The sequence below is a fragment of the Salmo salar genome, chromosome ssa12 (genome assembly GCF_905237065.1).
Source record: "Salmo salar chromosome ssa12, Ssal_v3.1, whole genome shotgun sequence".
Lineage (NCBI taxonomy): Eukaryota > Metazoa > Chordata > Actinopteri > Salmoniformes > Salmonidae > Salmo > Salmo salar.
The window spans coordinates 1718339-1741686 of record NC_059453.1 but is presented as its reverse complement, the minus strand read 5'-3'; positions in this window follow the sequence as shown (position 1 = coordinate 1741686).

Genomic DNA, 23348 nt, shown 5'->3' with positions numbered 1-23348 from the left:
GTCCTCTAGTCTGTTTTACCTACTACTAACTAAAGGCTGATCTATAGTGAGGAGTCCTCTAGTCTGTTTTACCTACTACTAACTAAAGGCTGATCTATAGTGAGGAGTCCTCTAGTCTGTTTTACCTACTACTAACTAAAGGCTGATCTATGGTGAGGAGTCCTCTAGTCTGTTTTACCTGCTACTAACTAAATGCTGATCTATAGTGAGTCCTCTAGTCTGTTTTACCTACTACTAACTAAAGGCTGATCTATAGTGAGGAGTCCTCTAGTCTGTTTTACCTACTACTAACTAAAGGCTGATCTATAGTGAGGAGTCCTCTAGTCTGTTTTACCTACTACTAACTAAAGGCTGATCTATAGTGAAGAGTCCTCTAGTCTGTTTTACCTGCTACTAACGAAAGGCTGATCTATAGTGAGTCCTCTAGTCTGTTTTACCTACTACTAACTAAAGGCTGATCTATAGTGAGGAGTCCTCTAGTCTTTTTACCTACTACTAACTAAAGGCTGATCTATAGTGAGTAGTCCTCTAGTCTGTTTTACCTACTACTAACTAAAGGCTGATCTATAGTGAGTCCTCTAGTCTGTTTTACCTACTACTAACTAAAGGCTGATCTATAGTGAGTCCTATAGTCTGTTTTACCTACTACTAACTAAAGGCTGATCAATAGTGAGTCCTCTAGTCTGTTTTACCTACTACTAACTAAAGGCTGATCTATAGTGAGGAGTCCTCTAGTCTGTTTTACCTACTACTAACTAAAGGCTGATCTATAGTGAGGAGTCCTCTAGTCTGTTTTACCTACTACTAACTAAAGGCTGATCTATGGTGAGGAGTCCTCTAGTCTGTTTTACCTGCTACTAACTAAATGCTGATCTATAGTGAGTCCTCTAGTCTGTTTGACCTACTACTAACTAAAGGCTGATCTATAGTGAGGAGTCCTCTAGTCTGTTTTACCTACTACTAACTAAAGGCTGATCTATAGTGAGGAGTCCTCTAGTCTGTTTTACCTACTACTAACTAAAGGCTGATCTATAGTGAAGAGTCCTCTAGTCTGTTTTACCTGCTACTAACGAAAGGCTGATCTATAGTGAGTCCTCTAGTCTGTTTTACCTACTACTAACTAAAGGCTGATCTATAGTGAGGAGTCCTCTAGTCTGTTTTACCTACTACTAACTAAAGGCTGATCTATAGTGAGTAGTCCTCTAGTCTGTTTTACCTACTACTAACTAAAGGCTGATCTATAGTGAGTCCTCTAGTCTGTTTTACCTACTACTAACTAAAGCCTGATCTATAGTGAGTCCTATAGTCTGTTTTACCTACTACTAACTAAAGGCTGATCAATAGTGAGTCCTCTAGTCTGTTTTACCTACTACTAACTAAAGGCTGATCTATAGTGAGTCCTCGAGGCTGTTTTACCTACTTCTAACTAAAGGCTGATTTATAGTGAGTCCTCTAGTCTGTTTTACCTACTACTAACTAAAGGCTGATCTATAGTGAAGAGTCCTCTAGTCTGTTTTACCTGATACTAACGAAAGGCTGATCTATAGTGAGGAGTACTCTAACCTGTTTTACCTACTACTAACTAAAGGCTGATCTATAGTGAGTCCTCTAGTCTGTATTACCTACTTCTAACTAAAGGCTGATCTATAGTGAGGAGTCCTCTAGTCTGTTTTACCTGCTACTAACTAAAGGCTGATCTATAATGAGTCCTCTAGTCTGTTTTACCTGCTTCTAACGAAAGGATGATCTATAATGAGGAGTACTCTAAACTGTTTTACCTACTACTAACTAAAGGCTGATCTATAGTGAGTCCTCTAGTCTGTATTACCTACTTCTAACTAAAGGCTGATCTATAGTGAGGAGTCCTCTAGTCTGTTTTACCTGCTACTAACTAAAGGCTGATCTATAATGAGTCCTCTAGTCTGTTTTACCTACTACTAACTAAAGGCTGATCTATAGTGAGGAGTCCTCTAACCTGTTTTACATGCTACTAACTAAAGGCTGATCTATAGTGAGTCCTCTAGTCTGTTTTACCTACTACTAACTAAAGGCTGATCTATAGTGAGGAGTCATCTAATCTGTTTTACCTACTACTAACTAAAGGCTGATCTATAGTGAGGAGTCCTCTAGGCTGTTTTACCTACTACTAACAAAAGGCTGATCTATAGTGAGGAGTCCTCTAGTCTGTTTTACCTACTACTAACTAAAGGCTGATCTATAGTGAGGAGTCCTCTAGTCTGTTTTCCCTGCTTCTAATGAAAGGCTGATCTATAGTGAGGAGTCCTCTAGTCTGTTTTACCTTATACTAACTAAAGGCTGATCTATAGTGAGTCCTCTAGTCTGTTTTACCTACTACTAACTAAAGGCTGATCTATAGTGAGTCCTCTAGTCTGTTTTACCTACTACTAACTAAAGGCTGATCTATAGTGAGTCCTATAGTCTGTTTTACCTACTACTAACTAAAGGCTGATCAATAGTGAGTCCTCTAGTCTGTTTTACCTACTACTAACTAAAGGCTGATCTATAGTGAGGAGTCCTCTAGTCTGTTTTACCTACTACTAACTAAAGGCTGATCTATAGTGAGGAGTCCTCTAGTCTGTTTTACCTACTACTAACTAAAGGCTGATCTATGGTGAGGAGTCCTCTAGTCTGTTTTACCTGCTACTAACTAAATGCTGATCTATAGTGAGTCCTCTAGTCTGTTTGACCTACTACTAACTAAAGGCTGATCTATAGTGAGGAGTCCTCTAGTCTGTTTTACCTACTACTAACTAAAGGCTGATCTATAGTGAGGAGTCCTCTAGTCTGTTTTACCTACTACTAACTAAAGGCTGATCTATAGTGAAGAGTCCTCTAGTCTGTTTTACCTGCTACTAACGAAAGGCTGATCTATAGTGAGTCCTCTAGTCTGTTTTACCTACTACTAACTAAAGGCTGATCTATAGTGAGGAGTCCTCTAGTCTGTTTTACCTACTACTAACTAAAGGCTGATCTATAGTGAGTAGTCCTCTAGTCTGTTTTACCTACTACTAACTAAAGGCTGATCTATAGTGAGTCCTCTAGTCTGTTTTACCTACTACTAACTAAAGCCTGATCTATAGTGAGTCCTATAGTCTGTTTTACCTACTACTAACTAAAGGCTGATCAATAGTGAGTCCTCTAGTCTGTTTTACCTACTACTAACTAAAGGCTGATCTATAGTGAGTCCTCGAGGCTGTTTTACCTACTTCTAACTAAAGGCTGATTTATAGTGAGTCCTCTAGTCTGTTTTACCTACTACTAACTAAAGGCTGATCTATAGTGAAGAGTCCTCTAGTCTGTTTTACCTGATACTAACGAAAGGCTGATCTATAGTGAGGAGTACTCTAACCTGTTTTACCTACTACTAACTAAAGGCTGATCTATAGTGAGTCCTCTAGTCTGTTTTACCTACTACTAACTAAAGGCTGATCTATAGTGAGGAGTCCTCTAACCTGTTTTACATGCTACTAACTAAAGCCTGATCTATAGTGAGTCCTCTAGTCTGTTTTACCTACTTCTAACTAAAGGCTGATCTATAGTGAGTCCTCTAGTCTGTATTACCTACTACTAACTAAAGGCTGATCTATAGTGAGTCCTCTAGTCTGTATTACCTACTACTAACTAAAGGCTGACTATAGTGAGTCCTCTAGTCTGTTTTACCTACTACTAACTAAAGGCTGATCTATAGTGAGTCCTCTAGTCTGTTTTACCTACTACTAACTAAAGGCTGATCTATAGTGAGGAGTCCTCTAGTCTGTTTTACCTACTACTAACTAAAGGCTGATCTATAGTGAGGAGTCCTCTAGTCTGTTTTACCTACTACTAACTAAAGGCTGATCTATGGTGAGGAGTCCTCTAGTCTGTTTTACCTGCTACTAACTAAATGCTGATCTATAGTGAGTCCTCTAGTCTGTTTTACCTACTACTAACTAAAGGCTGATCTATAGTGAGGAGTCCTCTAGTCTGTTTTACCTACTACTAACTAAAGGCTGATCTATAGTGAGGAGTCCTCTAGTCTGTTTTACCTACTACTAACTAAAGGCTGATCTATAGTGAAGAGTCCTCTAGTCTGTTTTACCTGCTACTAACGAAAGGCTGATCTATAGTGAGTCCTCTAGTCTGTTTTACCTACTACTAACTAAAGGCTGATCTATAGTGAGGAGTCCTCTAGTCTTTTTACCTACTACTAACTAAAGGCTGATCTATAGTGAGTAGTCCTCTAGTCTGTTTTACCTACTACTAACTAAAGGCTGATCTATAGTGAGTCCTCTAGTCTGTTTTACCTACTACTAACTAAAGGCTGATCTATAGTGAGTCCTATAGTCTGTTTTACCTACTACTAACTAAAGGCTGATCAATAGTGAGTCCTCTAGTCTGTTTTACCTACTACTAACTAAAGGCTGATCTATAGTGAGGAGTCCTCTAGTCTGTTTTACCTACTACTAACTAAAGGCTGATCTATAGTGAGGAGTCCTCTAGTCTGTTTTACCTACTACTAACTAAAGGCTGATCTATGGTGAGGAGTCCTCTAGTCTGTTTTACCTGCTACTAACTAAATGCTGATCTATAGTGAGTCCTCTAGTCTGTTTGACCTACTACTAACTAAAGGCTGATCTATAGTGAGGAGTCCTCTAGTCTGTTTTACCTACTACTAACTAAAGGCTGATCTATAGTGAGGAGTCCTCTAGTCTGTTTTACCTACTACTAACTAAAGGCTGATCTATAGTGAAGAGTCCTCTAGTCTGTTTTACCTGCTACTAACGAAAGGCTGATCTATAGTGAGTCCTCTAGTCTGTTTTACCTACTACTAACTAAAGGCTGATCTATAGTGAGGAGTCCTCTAGTCTGTTTTACCTACTACTAACTAAAGGCTGATCTATAGTGAGTAGTCCTCTAGTCTGTTTTACCTACTACTAACTAAAGGCTGATCTATAGTGAGTCCTCTAGTCTGTTTTACCTACTACTAACTAAAGCCTGATCTATAGTGAGTCCTATAGTCTGTTTTACCTACTACTAACTAAAGGCTGATCAATAGTGAGTCCTCTAGTCTGTTTTACCTACTACTAACTAAAGGCTGATCTATAGTGAGTCCTCGAGGCTGTTTTACCTACTTCTAACTAAAGGCTGATTTATAGTGAGTCCTCTAGTCTGTTTTACCTACTACTAACTAAAGGCTGATCTATAGTGAAGAGTCCTCTAGTCTGTTTTACCTGATACTAACGAAAGGCTGATCTATAGTGAGGAGTACTCTAACCTGTTTTACCTACTACTAACTAAAGGCTGATCTATAGTGAGTCCTCTAGTCTGTATTACCTACTTCTAACTAAAGGCTGATCTATAGTGAGGAGTCCTCTAGTCTGTTTTACCTGCTACTAACTAAAGGCTGATCTATAATGAGTCCTCTAGTCTGTTTTACCTGCTTCTAACGAAAGGATGATCTATAATGAGGAGTACTCTAAACTGTTTTACCTACTACTAACTAAAGGCTGATCTATAGTGAGTCCTCTAGTCTGTATTACCTACTTCTAACTAAAGGCTGATCTATAGTGAGGAGTCCTCTAGTCTGTTTTACCTGCTACTAACTAAAGGCTGATCTATAATGAGTCCTCTAGTCTGTTTTACCTACTACTAACTAAAGGCTGATCTATAGTGAGGAGTCCTCTAACCTGTTTTACATGCTACTAACTAAAGGCTGATCTATAGTGAGTCCTCTAGTCTGTTTTACCTACTACTAACTAAAGGCTGATCTATAGTGAGGAGTCATCTAATCTGTTTTACCTACTACTAACTAAAGGCTGATCTATAGTGAGGAGTCCTCTAGGCTGTTTTACCTACTACTAACAAAAGGCTGATCTATAGTGAGGAGTCCTCTAGTCTGTTTTACCTACTACTAACTAAAGGCTGATCTATAGTGAGGAGTCCTCTAGTCTGTTTTCCCTGCTTCTAATGAAAGGCTGATCTATAGTGAGGAGTCCTCTAGTCTGTTTTACCTTATACTAACTAAAGGCTGATCTATAGTGAGTCCTCTAGTCTGTTTTACCTACTACTCACTAAAGGCTGATCTATAGTGAGTCCTCTAGTCTGTTTTACCTACTACTAACTAAAGGCTGATCTATAGTGAGGAGTCCTCTAGTCTGTTTTACCTGCTACTAACTAAAGTCTGATCTATAGTGAGTCCTCTAGTCTGTTTTACCTGCTACTAACTAAAGGCTGATCTATAGTGAGTCCTCTAGTCTGTTTTACCTACTACTAACTAAAGGCTGATCTATAGTGAGGAGTCCTCTAGTCTGGTTTACCTACTACTAACTAAAGGCTGATCTATAGTGAGGAGTCCTCTAGTCTGTTTTACCTACTACTAACTAAAGGCTGATCTATAGTGAGTCCTCTAGTCTGTTTTACCTACTTCTAACTAAAGGCTGATCTATAGTGAGTCCTCTAGTCTGTATTACCTACTACTAACTAAAGGCTGATCTATAGTGAGTCCTCTAGTCTGTTTTACCTACTACTAACTAAAGGCTGATCTATAGTGAGTCCTCTAGTCTGTTTTACCTACTACTAACTAAAGGCTGATCTATAGTGAGGAGTCCTCTAGTCTGTTTTACCTGCTACGAACTAAAGGCTGATCTATAGTGAGTCCTCTAGTCTGTTTTACCTACTATTAACTAAAGGCTGATCTATAGTGAGGAGTCCTCTAGTCTGTTTTACCTACTACTAACAAAAGGCTGATCTATAGTGAGGAGTCCTCTAGTCTGTTTTACCTACTACTAACAAAAGGCTGATCTATAGTGAGGAGTCCTCTAGTCTGTATTACCTGCTACTAACTAAAGGCTGATCTATAGTGAGTCCTCTAGTCTGTTTTACCTACTACTAACTAAAGGCTGATCTATAGTGAGTCCTCTAGTCTGTTTTACCTACTACTAACTAAAGGCTGATCTATAGTGAGGAGTCCTCGAGTCTGTTTTAACTAACTAAAGGCTGATCTATAGTGAGTCCTCTAGTCTGTTTTACCTACTACTAACTAAAGGCTGATCTATAGTGAGTCCTCTAGTCTGTTTTACCTACTACTAACTAAAGGCGGATCTATAGTGAAGAGTCCTCTAGTCTGTTTTCCCTGCTACTATCGAAAGGCTGATCTATAGTCATGAGTCCTCTAGTCTGTTTTACCCTCTACTAACTAAAGGCTGATCTATAGTGAGTCCTCTTGTCTGTTTTACCTACTACTAACTAAAGGCTGATCTATAGTGAGGAGTCCTCTAGTCTGTTTTACCTGCTACTAACGAAAGGCTGATCTATAGTGAGGAGTCCTCTAACCTGTTTTACCTACTACTAACTAAAGGCTGATCTATAGTGAGTCCTCTAGTCTGTATTACCTACTTCTAACTAAAGGCTGATCTATAGTGAGGAGTCCTCTAGTCTGTTTTACCTGCTACTAACAAAAGGCTGATCTATAATGAGTCCTCTAGTCTGTTTTACCTACTACTAACTAAAGGCTGATCTATAGTGTGGAGTCCTCTAACCTGTTTTACATGCTACTAACTAAAGGCTGATCTATAGTGAGTCCTCTAGTCTGTTTTACCTACTACTAACTAAAGGCTGATCTATAGTGAGGAGTCATCTAATCTGTTTTACCTACTACTAACTAAAGGCTGATCTATAGTGAGGAGTCCTCTAGGCTGTTTTACCTACTACTAACAAAAGGCTGATCTATAGTGAGGAGTCCTCTAGTCTGTTTTACCTACTACTAACTAAAGGCTGATCTATAGTGAGGAGTCCTCTAACCTGTTTTACATGCTACTAACTAAAGGCTGATCTATAGTGAGTCCTCTAGTCTGTTTTACCTACTACTAACTAAAGGCTGATCTATAGTGAGGAGTCATCTAATCTGTTTTACCTACTACTAACTAAAGGCTGATCTATAGTGAGGAGTCCTCTAGGCTGTTTTACCTACTACTAACAAAAGGCTGATCTATAGTGAGGAGTCCTCTAGTCTGTTTTACCTACTACTAACTAAAGGCTGATCTATAGTGAGGAGTCCTCTAGTCTGTTTTCCCTGCTTCTAATGAAAGGCTGATCTATAGTGAGGAGTCCTCTAGTCTGTTTTACCTTATACTAACTAAAGGCTGATCTATAGTGAGTCCTCTAGTCTGTTTTACCTACTACTCACTAAAGGCTGATCTATAGTGAGTCCTCTAGTCTGTTTTACCTACTACTAACTAAAGGCTGATCTATAGTGAGGAGTCCTCTAGTCTGTTTTACCTGCTACTAACTAAAGTCTGATCTATAGTGAGTCCTCTAGTCTGTTTTACCTGCTACTAACTAAAGGCTGATCTATAGTGAGTCCTCTAGTCTGTTTTACCTACTACTAACTAAAGGCTGATCTATAGTGAGGAGTCCTCTAGTCTGGTTTACCTACTACTAACTAAAGGCTGATCTATAGTGAGGAGTCCTCTAGTCTGTTTTACCTACTACTAACTAAAGGCTGATCTATAGTGAGTCCTCTAGTCTGTTTTACCTACTTCTAACTAAAGGCTGATCTATAGTGAGTCCTCTAGTCTGTATTACCTACTACTAACTAAAGGCTGATCTATAGTGAGTCCTCTAGTCTGTTTTACCTACTACTAACTAAAGGCTGATCTATAGTGAGTCCTCTAGTCTGTTTTACCTACTACTAACTAAAGGCTGATCTATAGTGAGGAGTCCTCTAGTCTGTTTTACCTGCTACGAACTAAAGGCTGATCTATAGTGAGTCCTCTAGTCTGTTTTACCTACTATTAACTAAAGGCTGATCTATAGTGAGGAGTCCTCTAGTCTGTTTTACCTACTACTAACAAAAGGCTGATCTATAGTGAGGAGTCCTCTAGTCTGTTTTACCTACTACTAACAAAAGGCTGATCTATAGTGAGGAGTCCTCTAGTCTGTATTACCTGCTACTAACTAAAGGCTGATCTATAGTGAGTCCTCTAGTCTGTTTTACCTACTACTAACTAAAGGCTGATCTATAGTGAGTCCTCTAGTCTGTTTTACCTACTACTAACTAAAGGCTGATCTATAGTGAGTCCTCTAGTCTGTTTTACCTACTACTAACTAAAGGCTGATCTATAGTGAGGAGTCCTCGAGTCTGTTTTAACTAACTAAAGGCTGATCTATAGTGAGTCCTCTAGTCTGTTTTACCTACTACTAACTAAAGGCTGATCTATAGTGAGTCCTCTAGTCTGTTTTACCTACTACTAACTAAAGGCTGATCTATAGTGAGGAGTCCTCTAGTCTGTTTTACCTGCTACGAACTAAAGGCTGATCTATAGTGAGTCCTCTAGTCTGTTTTAGCTACTATTAACTAAAGGCTGATCTATAGTGAGGAGTCCTCTAGTCTGTTTTACCTACTACTAACAAAAGGCTGATCTATAGTGAGGAGTCCTCTAGTCTGTTTTACCTACTACTAACAAAAGGCTGATCTATAGTGAGGAGTCCTCTAGTCTGTATTACCTGCTACTAACTAAAGGCTGATCTATAGTGAGTCCTCTAGTCTGTTTTACCTACTACTAACTAAAGGCTGATCTATAGTGAGTCCTCTAGTCTGTTTTACCTACTACTAACTAAAGGCTGATCTATAGTGAGGAGTCCTCTAGTCTGTTTTACCTGCTACGAACTAAAGGCTGATCTATAGTGAGTCCTCTAGTCTGTTTTACCTACTATTAACTAAAGGCTGATCTATAGTGAGGAGTCCTCTAGTCTGTTTTACCTACTACTAACAAAAGGCTGATCTATAGTGAGGAGTCCTCTAGTCTGTTTTACCTACTACTAACAAAAGGCTGATCTATAGTGAGGAGTCCTCTAGTCTGTATTACCTGCTACTAACTAAAGGCTGATCTATAGTGAGTCCTCTAGTCTGTTTTACCTACTACTAACTAAAGGCTGATCTATAGTGAGTCCTCTAGTCTGTTTTACCTACTACTAACTAAAGGCTGATCTATAGTGAGGAGTCCTCTAGTCTGTTTTACCTGCTACTAACAAAAGGCTGATCTATAATGAGTCCTCTAGTCTGTTTTACCTACTACTAACTAAAGGCTGATCTATAGTGTGGAGTCCTCTAACCTGTTTTACATGCTACTAACTAAAGGCTGATCTATAGTGAGTCCTCTAGTCTGTTTTACCTACTACTAACTAAAGGCTGATCTATAGTGAGGAGTCATCTAATCTGTTTTACCTACTACTAACTAAAGGCTGATCTATAGTGAGGAGTCCTCTAGGCTGTTTTACCTACTACTAACAAAAGGCTGATCTATAGTGAGGAGTCCTCTAGTCTGTTTTACCTACTACTAACTAAAGGCTGATCTATAGTGAGGAGTCCTCTAACCTGTTTTACATGCTACTAACTAAAGGCTGATCTATAGTGAGTCCTCTAGTCTGTTTTACCTACTACTAACTAAAGGCTGATCTATAGTGAGGAGTCATCTAATCTGTTTTACCTACTACTAACTAAAGGCTGATCTATAGTGAGGAGTCCTCTAGGCTGTTTTACCTACTACTAACAAAAGGCTGATCTATAGTGAGGAGTCCTCTAGTCTGTTTTACCTACTACTAACTAAAGGCTGATCTATAGTGAGGAGTCCTCTAGTCTGTTTTCCCTGCTTCTAATGAAAGGCTGATCTATAGTGAGGAGTCCTCTAGTCTGTTTTACCTTATACTAACTAAAGGCTGATCTATAGTGAGTCCTCTAGTCTGTTTTACCTACTACTCACTAAAGGCTGATCTATAGTGAGTCCTCTAGTCTGTTTTACCTACTACTAACTAAAGGCTGATCTATAGTGAGGAGTCCTCTAGTCTGTTTTACCTGCTACTAACTAAAGTCTGATCTATAGTGAGTCCTCTAGTCTGTTTTACCTGCTACTAACTAAAGGCTGATCTATAGTGAGTCCTCTAGTCTGTTTTACCTACTACTAACTAAAGGCTGATCTATAGTGAGGAGTCCTCTAGTCTGGTTTACCTACTACTAACTAAAGGCTGATCTATAGTGAGGAGTCCTCTAGTCTGTTTTACCTACTACTAACTAAAGGCTGATCTATAGTGAGTCCTCTAGTCTGTTTTACCTACTTCTAACTAAAGGCTGATCTATAGTGAGTCCTCTAGTCTGTATTACCTACTACTAACTAAAGGCTGATCTATAGTGAGTCCTCTAGTCTGTTTTACCTACTACTAACTAAAGGCTGATCTATAGTGAGTCCTCTAGTCTGTTTTACCTACTACTAACTAAAGGCTGATCTATAGTGAGGAGTCCTCTAGTCTGTTTTACCTGCTACGAACTAAAGGCTGATCTATAGTGAGTCCTCTAGTCTGTTTTACCTACTATTAACTAAAGGCTGATCTATAGTGAGGAGTCCTCTAGTCTGTTTTACCTACTACTAACAAAAGGCTGATCTATAGTGAGGAGTCCTCTAGTCTGTTTTACCTACTACTAACAAAAGGCTGATCTATAGTGAGGAGTCCTCTAGTCTGTATTACCTGCTACTAACTAAAGGCTGATCTATAGTGAGTCCTCTAGTCTGTTTTACCTACTACTAACTAAAGGCTGATCTATAGTGAGTCCTCTAGTCTGTTTTACCTACTACTAACTAAAGGCTGATCTATAGTGAGGAGTCCTCGAGTCTGTTTTAACTAACTAAAGGCTGATCTATAGTGAGTCCTCTAGTCTGTTTTACCTACTACTAACTAAAGGCTGATCTATAGTGAGTCCTCTAGTCTGTTTTACCTACTACTAACTAAAGGCGGATCTATAGTGAAGAGTCCTCTAGTCTGTTTTCCCTGCTACTATCGAAAGGCTGATCTATAGTCATGAGTCCTCTAGTCTGTTTTACCCTCTACTAACTAAAGGCTGATCTATAGTGAGTCCTCTTGTCTGTTTTACCTACTACTAACTAAAGGCTGATCTATAGTGAGGAGTCCTCGAGTCTGTTTTACCTGCTACTAACGAAAGGCTGATCTATAGTGAGGAGTCCTCTAACCTGTTTTACCTACTACTAACTAAAGGCTGATCTATAGTGAGTCCTCTAGTCTGTATTACCTACTTCTAACTAAAGGCTGATCTATAGTGAGGAGTCCTCTAGTCTGTTTTACCTGCTACTAACAAAAGGCTGATCTATAATGAGTCCTCTAGTCTGTTTTACCTACTACTAACTAAAGGCTGATCTATAGTGTGGAGTCCTCTAACCTGTTTTACATGCTACTAACTAAAGGCTGATCTATAGTGAGTCCTCTAGTCTGTTTTACCTACTACTAACTAAAGGCTGATCTATAGTGAGGAGTCATCTAATCTGTTTTACCTACTACTAACTAAAGGCTGATCTATAGTGAGGAGTCCTCTAGGCTGTTTTACCTACTACTAACAAAAGGCTGATCTATAGTGAGGAGTCCTCTAGTCTGTTTTACCTTATACTAACTAAAGGCTGATCTATAGTGAGTCCTCTAGTCTGTTTTACCTATTACTCACTAAAGGCTGATCTATAGTGAGTCCTCTAGTCTGTTTTACCTACTACTAACTAAAGGCTGATCTATAGTGAGGAGTCCTCTAGTCTGTTTTACCTGCTACTAACTAAAGTCTGATCTATAGTGAGTCCTCTAGTCTGTTTTACCTGCTACTAACTAAAGGCTGATCTATAGTGAGTCCTCTAGTCTGTTTTACCTACTACTAACTAAAGGCTGATCTATAGTGAGGAGTCCTCTAGTCTGGTTTACCTACTACTAACTAAAGGCTGATCTATAGTGAGGAGTCCTCTAGTCTGTTTTACCTACTACTAACTAAAGGCTGATCTATAGTGAGTCCTCTAGTCTGTTTTACCTACTTCTAACTAAAGGCTGATCTATAGTGAGTCCTCTAGTCTGTATTACCTACTACTAACTAAAGGCTGATCTATAGTGAGTCCTCTAGTCTGTTTTACCTACTACTAACTAAAGGCTGATCTATAGTGAGTCCTCTAGTCTGTTTTACCTACTACTAACTAAAGGCTGATCTATAGTGAGGAGTCCTCTAGTCTGTTTTACCTACTACTAACTAAAGGCTGATCTATAGTGAGGAGTCCTCTAGTCTGTTTTACCTGCTACGAACTAAAGGCTGATCTATAGTGAGTCCTCTAGTCTGTTTTACCTACTACTAACTAAAGGCTGATCTATAGTGAGGAGTCCTCTAGTCTGTTTTACCTACTACTAACTAAAGGCTGATCTATAGTGAGGAGTCCTCTAGTCTGTTTTACCTACTATTAACTAAAGGCTGATCTATAGTGAGGAGTCCTCTAGTCTGTTTTAATTACTACTAACAAAAGGCTGATCTATAGTGAGTCCTCTAGTCTGTTTTACCTACTACTAACAAAAGGCTGATCTATAGTGAGGAGTCCTCTAGTCTGTATTACCTGCTACTAACTAAAGGCTGATCTATAGTGAGTCCTCTAGTCTGTTTTACCTACTACTAACTAAAGGCTGATCTATAGTGAGTCCTCTAGTCTGTTTTACCTACTACTAACTAAAGGCGGATCTATAGTGAAGAGTCCTCTAGTCTGTTTTCCCTGCTACTATCGAAAGGCTGATCTATAGTCATGAGTCCTCTAGTCTGTTTTACCCTCTACTAACTAAAGGCTGATCTATAGTGAGTCCTCTTGTCTGTTTTACCTACTACTAACTAAAGGCTGATCTATAGTGAGTCCTCTAGTCTGTTTTACCTACTACTAACTAAAGGCTGATCTATAGTGAGGAGTCCTCGAGTCTGTTTTAACTAACTAAAGGCTGATCTATAGTGAGTCCTCTAGTCTGTTTTACCTACTACTAACTAAAGGCTGATCTATAGTGAGTCCTCTAGTCTGTTTTACCTACTACTAACTAAAGGCGGATCTATAGTGAAGAGTCCTCTAGTCTGTTTTCCCTGCTACTATCGAAAGGCTGATCTATAGTCATGAGTCCTCTAGTCTGTTTTACCCTCTACTAACTAAAGGCTGATCTATAGTGAGTCCTCTTGTCTGTTTTACCTACTACTAACTAAAGGCTGATCTATAGTGAGGAGTCCTCGAGTCTGTTTTACCTGCTACTAACGAAAGGCTGATCTATAGTGAGGAGTCCTCTAACCTGTTTTACCTACTACTAACTAAAGGCTGATCTATAGTGAGTCCTCTAGTCTGTATTACCTACTTCTAACTAAAGGCTGATCTATAGTGAGGAGTCCTCTAGTCTGTTTTACCTGCTACTAACTAAAGGCTGATCTATAATGAGTCCTCTAGTCTGTTTTACCTACTACTAACTAAATGCTGATCTATAGTGTGGAGTCCTCTAACCTGTTTTACATGCTACTAACTAAAGGCTGATCTATAGTGAGTCCTCTAGTCTGTTTTACCTACTACTAACTAAAGGCTGATCTATAGTGAGGAGTCATCTAATCTGTTTTACCTACTACTAACTAAAGGCTGATCTATAGTGAGGAGTCCTCTAGGCTGTTTTACCTACTACTAACAAAAGGCTGATCTATAGTGAGGAGTCCTCTAGTCTGTTTTACCTACTACTAACTAAAGGCTGATCTATAGTGAGGAGTCCTCTAGTCTGTTTTCCCTGCTTCTAATGAAAGGCTGATCTATAGTGAGGAGTCCTCTAGTCTGTTTTACCTTATACTAACTAAAGGCTGATCTATAGTGAGTCCTCTAGTCTGTTTTACCTACTACTCACTAAAGGCTGATCTATAGTGAGTCCTCTAGTCTGTTTTACCTACTACTAACTAAAGGCTGATCTATAGTGAGGAGTCCTCTAGTCTGTTTTACCTGCTACTAACTAAAGTCTGATCTATAGTGAGTCCTCTAGTCTGTTTTACCTGCTACTAACTAAAGGCTGATCTATAGTGAGTCCTCTAGTCTGTTTTACCTACTACTAACTAAAGGCTGATCTATAGTGAGGAGTCCTCTAGTCTGGTTTACCTACTACTAACTAAAGGCTGATCTATAGTGAGGAGTCCTCTAGTCTGTTTTACCTACTACTAACTAAAGGCTGATCTATAGTGAGTCCTCTAGTCTGTTTTACCTACTTCTAACTAAAGGCTGATCTATAGTGAGTCCTCTAGTCTGTATTACCTACTACTAACTAAAGGCTGATCTATAGTGAGTCCTCTAGTTTGTTTTACCTACTACTAACTAAAGGCTGATCTATAGTGAGTCCTCTAGTCTGTTTTACCTACTACTAACTAAAGGCTGATCTATAGTGAGGAGTCCTCTAGTCTGTTTTACCTGCTACGAACTAAAGGCTGATCTATAGTGAGTCCTCTAGTCTGTTTTACCTACTATTAACTAAAGGCTGATCTATAGTGAGGAGTCCTCTAGTCTGTTTTACCTACTACTAACAAAAGGCTGATCTATAGTGAGGAGTCCTCTAGTCTGTTTTACCTACTACTAACAAAAGGCTGATCTATAGTGAGGAGTCCTCTAGTCTGTATTACCTGCTACTAACTAAAGGCTGATCTATAGTGAGTCCTCTAGTCTGTTTTACCTACTACTAACTAAAGGCTGATCTATAGTGAGTCCTCTAGTCTGTTTTACCTACTACTAACTAAAGGCTGATCTATAGTGAGGAGTCCTCGAGTCTGTTTTAACTAACTAAAGGCTGATCTATAGTGAGTCCTCTAGTCTGTTTTACCTACTACTAACTAAAGGCTGATCTATAGTGAGTCCTCTAGTCTGTTTTACCTACTACTAACTAAAGGCGGATCTATAGTGAAGAGTCCTCTAGTCTGTTTTCCCTGCTACTATCGAAAGGCTGATCTATAGTCATGAGTCCTCTAGTCTGTTTTACCCTCTACTAACTAAAGGCTGATCTATAGTGAGTCCTCTTGTCTGTTTTACCTACTACTAACTAAAGGCTGATCTATAGTGAGGAGTCCTCTAGTCTGTTTTACCTGCTACTAACGAAAGGCTGATCTATAGTGAGGAGTCCTCTAACCTGTTTTACCTACTACTAACTAAAGGCTGATCTATAGTGAGTCCTCTAGTCTGTATTACCTACTTCTAACTAAAGGCTGATCTATAGTGAGGAGTCCTCTAGTCTGTTTTACCTGCTACTAACAAAAGGCTGATCTATAATGAGTCCTCTAGTCTGTTTTACCTACTACTAACTAAAGGCTGATCTATAGTGTGGAGTCCTCTAACCTGTTTTACATGCTACTAACTAAAGGCTGATCTATAGTGAGTCCTCTAGTCTGTTTTACCTACTACTAACTAAAGGCTGATCTATAGTGAGGAGTCATCTAATCTGTTTTACCTACTACTAACTAAAGGCTGATCTATAGTGAGGAGTCCTCTAGGCTGTTTTACCTACTACTAACAAAAGGCTGATCTATAGTGAGGAGTCCTCTAGTCTGTTTTACCTACTACTAACTAAAGGCTGATCTATAGTGAGGAGTCCTCTAACCTGTTTTACATGCTACTAACTAAAGGCTGATCTATAGTGAGTCCTCTAGTCTGTTTTACCTACTACTAACTAAAGGCTGATCTATAGTGAGGAGTCATCTAATCTGTTTTACCTACTACTAACTAAAGGCTGATCTATAGTGAGGAGTCCTCTAGGCTGTTTTACCTACTACTAACAAAAGGCTGATCTATAGTGAGGAGTCCTCTAGTCTGTTTTACCTACTACTAACTAAAGGCTGATCTATAGTGAGGAGTCCTCTAGTCTGTTTTCCCTGCTTCTAATGAAAGGCTGATCTATAGTGAGGAGTCCTCTAGTCTGTTTTACCTTATACTAACTAAAGGCTGATCTATAGTGAGTCCTCTAGTCTGTTTTACCTACTACTCACTAAAGGCTGATCTATAGTGAGTCCTCTAGTCTGTTTTACCTACTACTAACTAAAGGCTGATCTATAGTGAGGAGTCCTCTAGTCTGTTTTACCTGCTACTAACTAAAGTCTGATCTATAGTGAGTCCTCTAGTCTGTTTTACCTGCTACTAACTAAAGGCTGATCTATAGTGAGTCCTCTAGTCTGTTTTACCTACTACTAACTAAAGGCTGATCTATAGTGAGGAGTCCTCTAGTCTGGTTTACCTACTACTAACTAAAGGCTGATCTATAGTGAGGAGTCCTCTAGTCTGTTTTACCTACTACTAACTAAAGGCTGATCTATAGTGAGTCCTCTAGTCTGTTTTACCTACTTCTAACTAAAGGCTGATCTATAGTGAGTCCTCTAGTCTGTATTACCTACTACTAACTAAAGGCTGATCTATAGTGAGTCCTCTAGTCTGTTTTACCTACTACTAACTAAAGGCTGATCTATAGTGAGTCCTCTAGTCTGTTTTACCTACTACTAACTAAAGGCTGATCTATAGTGAGGAGTCCTCTAGTCTGTTTTACCTGCTACGAACTAAAGGCTGATCTATAGTGAGTCCTCTAGTCTGTTTTACCTACTATTAACTAAAGGCTGATCTATAGTGAGGAGTCCTCTAGTCTGTTTTACCTACTACTAACAAAAGGCTGATCTATAGTGAGGAGTCCTCTAGTCTGTTTTACCTACTACTAACAAAAGGCTGATCTATAGTGAGGAGTCCTCTAGTCTGTATTACCTGCTACTAACTAAAGGCTGATCTATAGTGAGTCCTCTAGTCTGTTTTACCTACTACTAACTAAAGGCTGATCTATAGTGAGTCCTCTAGTCTGTTTTACCTACTACTAACTAAAGGCTGATCTATAGTGAGGAGTCCTCGAGTCTGTTTTAACTAACTAAAGGCTGATCTATAGTGAGTCCTCTAGTCTGTTTTACCTACTACTAACTAAAGGCTGATCTATAGTGAGTCCTCTAGTCTGTTTTACCTACTACTAACTAAAGGCGGATCTATAGTGAAGAGTCCTCTAGTCTGTTTTCCCTGCTACTATCGAAAGGCTGATCTATAGTCATGAGTCCTCTAGTCTGTTTTACCCTCTACTAACTAAAGGCTGATCTATAGTGAGTCCTCTTGTCTGTTTTACCTACTACTAACTAAAGGCTGATCTATAGTGAGGAGTCCTCGAGTCTGTTTTACCTGCTACTAACGAAAGGCTGATCTATAGTGAGGAGTCCTCTAACCTGTTTTACCTACTACTAACTAAAGGCTGATCTATAGTGAGTCCTCTAGTCTGTATTACCTACTTCTAACTAAAGGCTGATCTATAGTGAGGAGTCCTCTAGTCTGTTTTACCTGCTACTAACAAAAGGCTGATCTATAATGAGTCCTCTAGTCTGTTTTACCTACTACTAACTAAAGGCTGATCTATAGTGTGGAGTCCTCTAACCTGTTTTACATGCTACTAACTAAAGGCTGATCTATAGTGAGTCCTCTAGTCTGTTTTACCTACTACTAACTAAAGGCTGATCTATAGTGAGGAGTCATCTAATCTGTTTTACCTACTACTAACTAAAGGCTGATCTATAGTGAGGAGTCCTCTAGGCTGTTTTACCTACTACTAACAAAAGGCTGATCTATAGTGAGGAGTCCTCTAGTCTGTTTTACCTTATACTAACTAAAGGCTGATCTATAGTGAGTCCTCTAGTCTGTTTTACCTATTACTCACTAAAGGCTGATCTATAGTGAGTCCTCTAGTCTGTTTTACCTACTACTAACTAAAGGCTGATCTATAGTGAGGAGTCCTCTAGTCTGTTTTACCTGCTACTAACTAAAGTCTGATCTATAGTGAGTCCTCTAGTCTGTTTTACCTGCTACTAACTAAAGGCTGATCTATAGTGAGTCCTCTAGTCTGTTTTACCTACTACTAACTAAAGGCTGATCTATAGTGAGGAGTCCTCTAGTCTGGTTTACCTACTACTAACTAAAGGCTGATCTATAGTGAGGAGTCCTCTAGTCTGTTTTACCTACTACTAACTAAAGGCTGATCTATAGTGAGTCCTCTAGTCTGTTTTACCTACTTCTAACTAAAGGCTGATCTATAGTGAGTCCTCTAGTCTGTATTACCTACTACTAACTAAAGGCTGATCTATAGTGAGTCCTCTAGTCTGTTTTACCTACTACTAACTAAAGGCTGATCTATAGTGAGTCCTCTAGTCTGTTTTACCTACTACTAACTAAAGGCTGATCTATAGTGAGGAGTCCTCTAGTCTGTTTTACCTACTACTAACTAAAGGCTGATCTATAGTGAGGAGTCCTCTAGTCTGTTTTACCTGCTACGAACTAAAGGCTGATCTATAGTGAGTCCTCTAGTCTGTTTTACCTACTACTAACTAAAGGCTGATCTATAGTGAGGAGTCCTCTAGTCTGTTTTACCTACTACTAACTAAAGGCTGATCTATAGTGAGGAGTCCTCTAGTCTGTTTTACCTACTATTAACTAAAGGCTGATCTATAGTGAGGAGTCCTCTAGTCTGTTTTAATTACTACTAACAAAAGGCTGATCTATAGTGAGTCCTCTAGTCTGTTTTACCTACTACTAACAAAAGGCTGATCTATAGTGAGGAGTCCTCTAGTCTGTATTACCTGCTACTAACTAAAGGCTGATCTATAGTGAGTCCTCTAGTCTGTTTTACCTACTACTAACTAAAGGCTGATCTATAGTGAGTCCTCTAGTCTGTTTTACCTACTACTAACTAAAGGCGGATCTATAGTGAAGAGTCCTCTAGTCTGTTTTCCCTGCTACTATCGAAAGGCTGATCTATAGTCATGAGTCCTCTAGTCTGTTTTACCCTCTACTAACTAAAGGCTGATCTATAGTGAGTCCTCTTGTCTGTTTTACCTACTACTAACTAAAGGCTGATCTATAGTGAGTCCTCTAGTCTGTTTTACCTACTACTAACTAAAGGCTGATCTATAGTGAGGAGTCCTCGAGTCTGTTTTAACTAACTAAAGGCTGATCTATAGTGAGTCCTCTAGTCTGTTTTACCTACTACTAACTAAAGGCTGATCTATAGTGAGTCCTCTAGTCTGTTTTACCTACTACTAACTAAAGGTGGATCTATAGTGAAGAGTCCTCTAGTCTGTTTTCCCTGCTACTAACGAAAGGCTGATCTATAGTGAGGAGTCCTCTAACCTGTTTTACCTACTACTAACTAAAGGCTGATCTATAGTGAGTCCTCTAGTCTGTATTACCTACTTCTAACTAAAGGCTGATCTATAGTGAGGAGTCCTCTAGTCTGTTTTACCTGCTACTAACTAAAGGCTGATCTATAATGAGTCCTCTAGTCTGTTTTACCTACTACTAACTAAATGCTGATCTATAGTGTGGAGTCCTCTAACCTGTTTTACATGCTACTAACTAAAGGCTGATCTATAGTGAGTCCTCTAGTCTGTTTTACCTACTACTAACTAAAGGCTGATCTATAGTGAGGAGTCATCTAATCTGTTTTACCTACTACTAACTAAAGGCTGATCTATAGTGAGGAGTCCTCTAGGCTGTTTTACCTACTACTAACAAAAGGCTGATCTATAGTGAGGAGTCCTCTAGTCTGTTTTACCTACTACTAACTAAAGGCTGATCTATAGTGAGGAGTCCTCTAGTCTGTTTTCCCTGCTTCTAATGAAAGGCTGATCTATAGTGAGGAGTCCTCTAGTCTGTTTTACCTTATACTAACTAAAGGCTGATCTATAGTGAGTCCTCTAGTCTGTTTTACCTACTACTCACTAAAGGCTGATCTATAGTGAGTCCTCTAGTCTGTTTTACCTACTACTAACTAAAGGCTGATCTATAGTGAGGAGTCCTCTAGTCTGTTTTACCTGCTACTAACTAAAGTCTGATCTATAGTGAGTCCTCTAGTCTGTTTTACCTGCTACTAACTAAAGGCTGATCTATAGTGAGTCCTCTAGTCTGTTTTACCTACTACTAACTAAAGGCTGATCTATAGTGAGGAGTCCTCTAGTCTGGTTTACCTACTACTAACTAAAGGCTGATCTATAGTGAGGAGTCCTCTAGTCTGTTTTACCTACTACTAACTAAAGGCTGATCTATAGTGAGTCCTCTAGTCTGTTTTACCTACTTCTAACTAAAGGCTGATCTATAGTGAGTCCTCTAGTCTGTATTACCTACTACTAACTAAAGGCTGATCTATAGTGAGTCCTCTAGTTTGTTTTACCTACTACTAACTAAAGGCTGATCTATAGTGAGTCCTCTAGTCTGTTTTACCTACTACTAACTAAAGGCTGATCTATAGTGAGGAGTCCTCTAGTCTGTTTTACCAACTACTAACTAAAGGCTGATCTATAGTGAGGAGTCCTCTAGTCTGTTTTACCTGCTACGAACTGAAGGCTGATCTATAGTGAGTCCTCTAGTCTGTTTTACCTACTACTAACTAAAGGCTGATCTATAGTGAGGAGTCCTCTAGTCTGTTTTACCTACAACTAACTAAAGGCTGATCTATAGTGAGGAGTCCTCTAGTCTGTTTTACCTACTATTAACTAAAGGCTGATCTATAGTGAGGAGTCCTCTAGTCTGTTTTACCTACTACTAACTAAAGGCTGATCTATAGTGAGGAGTCCTCGAGTCTGTTTTAACTAACTAAAGGCTGATCTATAGTGAGTCCTCTAGTCTGTTTTACCTACTACTAACTAAAGGCTGATCTATAGTGAGTCCTCTAGTCTGTTTTACCTACTACTAACTAAAGGCGGATCTATAGTGAAGAGTCCTCTAGTCTGTTTTCCCTGCTACTAAAGAAAGGCTGATCTATAGTCATGAGTCCTCTAGTCTGTTTTACCTGCTACTAACTAAAGGCTGATCTATAGTGAGTCCTCTAGTCTGTTTTACCTCCTACTAACTAAAGGCTGATCTATAGTGAGTCCTCTAGTCTGTTTTACCTACTACTAACTAAAGGCTGATCTATAGTGAGGAGTCCTCTAGTCTGTTTTACCTGCTACTAACTAAAGGCTGATCTATAGTGAGTCCTCTAGTCTGTTTTACCTGCTACTAACTAAAGGCTGATCTATAGTGAGGAGTCCTCTAGTCTGTTTTACCTGCTACTAACTAAATGCTGATCTATAGTGAGGAGTCCTCTAGTCTGTTTTACCTACTACTAACTAAAGGCTGATCTATAGTGAGTCCTCTAGTCTTTTTTACCTACTTCTAACTAAAGGCTGATCTATAGTGAGTCCTCTAGTCTGTATTACCTACTACTAACTAAAGGCTGATCTATAGTGAGTCCTCTAGTCTGTTTTACCTGCTACTAACAAAAGGCTGATTTATAGTGAGTCCTCTAGTCTGTTTTACCTACTACTAACTAAAGGCTGATCTATAGTGAAGAGTCCTCTAGTCTGTTTTACCTGCTACTAATGAAAGGCTGATCTATAGTGAGGAGTCCTCTAGTCTGTTTTACCTACTTCTAACTAAAGGCTGATCTATAGTGAGGAGTCCTCTAGTCTGTTTTACCTACTACTAACTAAATGCTGATCTATAGTGAGTCCTCTAGTCTGTTTTACCTACTACTAACTAAAGGCTGATCTATAGTGAGTCCTCTAGTCTGTTTTACCTACTACTAACTAAAGGCTGATCTATAGTGAGGAGTCCTCTAGTCTGTTTTCCCTACTACTAACTAAAGGCTGATCTATAGTGAGTACTCTAGTCTGTTTTACCTACTACTAACTAAAGGCTGATCTATAGTGAGGAGTCCTCTAGTCTGTTTTACCTGCTACTAACTAAAGGCTGATCTATAGTGAGTCCTCTAGTCTGTTTTACCTACTACTAACTCAAGGCTGATCTATAGTGAGGAGTCCTCTAGTCTGTTTTACCTACTACTAACTAAAGGCTGATCTATAGTGAGGAGTCCTCCAGTCTGTTTTACCTACTATTAACTAAAGGCTGATCTATAGTGAGGAGTCCTCTAGTCTGTTTTACCTACTACTAACAAAAGGCTGATCTATAGTGAGTCCTCTAGTCTGTTTTACCTACTACTAACTAAAGGCTGATCTATAGTGAAGAGTCCTCTAGTCTGTTTTACCCTCTACTAACTAAAGGCTGATCTATAGTGAGTCCTCTAGTCTGTTTTACCTACTACTAACTAAAGGCTGATCTATAGTGAGGAGTCCTCTAGTCTGTTTTCCCTGCTACTAACGAAAGGCTGATCTATAGTGAGGAGTTCTCTAACCTGTTTTACCTACTACTAACTAAAGGCTGATCTATAGTGAGTCCTCTAGTCTGTATTACCTACTACTAACTAAAGGCTGATCTATAGTGAGTCCTCTAGTCTGTTTTACCTGCTACTCACTAAAGACTGATCTATAATGAGTCCTCTAGTCTGTTTTACCTACTACTAACTAAAGGCTGATCTATAGTGAGGAGTCCTCTAACCTGTTTTACATGCTACTAACTAAAGGCTGATCTATAGTGAGTCCTCTAGTCTGTTTTACCTAC